Below are 1597 nucleotides of genomic sequence, written 5' to 3' on the forward strand. Positions count from 1 at the left end.
ACAGAATGAGGTGTATAAACATGACACACAATGAGGTGTATAAATATGCAACACAATGAGGTGTATTAATATGCGATACAATGAGGTCTATAAATATGCAATACAATGAGGTGTATAAATATGCAACACACTGAGGTGTAAAAATATGCGACACAATGAGGTGTATAAATATGCAACACAATGAGGTGTATAAATATGCGACACAATGAGATCTAATAATATGCAACACAATGAGGTGTATAAATATGCAACACAATGAGGTGTATAAATATGCGACACAATGAGGTGTATAAATATTCGACACAATGAGGTGCATAAATATGCAACACAATGAGGTGCATAAATATGCGACACAATGAGGTGTATAAATATGCGCCACAATTAGGTGTATAAATATGCCACACAATGAGGTATATAAATATGCAACACAATGAGGTGTATAAATATGCGATACAATGAGGTCTATAATATGCAACACAATGAGGTGTATGAGTATTCGACAGAATGAGGTGTATAAATATGCAAAACAATGAGGTGTATAAATATGCAACATAATGAGGTGTATAAATATGCGATACAATGAGGTGTATAAATATGCGACACAATGAGGTGTATAAATATGCGATACAATGAGGTGTATAAATATGCAACAGAATTAGGTGTATGAGTATTCGACAGAATAAGGTGTATAAATATGCAACACAATGAGGTGTATAAATATGCAACACAATGAGGTGTATAAATATGCAACACAATGAGGTGTATAAATATGCAATACAATGAGGTGTATAAGTAGGCAACACAATGAGGTGTATAAATATGCGACACAATGAGGTGTATAAATATGCAACACAATGAGGTGTATAAATATGCGACACAATGAGATGTATAAATATGCAACACAATGAGGTGTATAAATATGCAACACAATGAGGTGTATAAATATGCGACACAATGAGGTGTATAAATATGCGACACAATGAGGTGTATAAATATGCGACACAATGAGGTGTATAAATATGCGACACAATGAGGTGTATAAATATGCGAAACAATGAGGTGTATAAATATGCGACACAATGAGGTGTATAAATATGCGACACAATGAGGTGTATAAATATGCGACACAGTGAGGTGTATAAATATGCAACACAATGAGGTGTATAAATATGCGGCACAATGAGGTGTATAAATATGCAACACAATGAGGTGTATACATATGCAACACAATGAGGTGTATAAATATGCGATGCAATGAGGTGTATACATATGCAACACAATCAGGTGTATAAATATGCAACACAATGAGGTGTAGAAATATGCGGCACAGTGAGCCGTATAAATATGCGACACAATAAGGTGTATAAATATGCGATACAATGAGGTGTATAAATATGCGATGCAATGAGGTGTATAAATATGCAACACAATGAGGTGTATAAATATGCGATGCAATGAGGTGTATAAATATGCAACACAATGAGGTGTATAAATATGCGATACAATGAGGTGTATAAATATGCAACACAATGAGGTGTGTAAATATGCAACACAATGAGGCGTATGAGTATTCAACAGAATGAGGTGTATGAATATG

Source organism: Euprymna scolopes, chromosome 21 (genome assembly GCF_053919585.1).
Source record: "Euprymna scolopes isolate OS-2025 chromosome 21, ASM5391958v1, whole genome shotgun sequence".
Taxonomy (NCBI): domain Eukaryota; kingdom Metazoa; phylum Mollusca; class Cephalopoda; order Sepiida; family Sepiolidae; genus Euprymna; species Euprymna scolopes.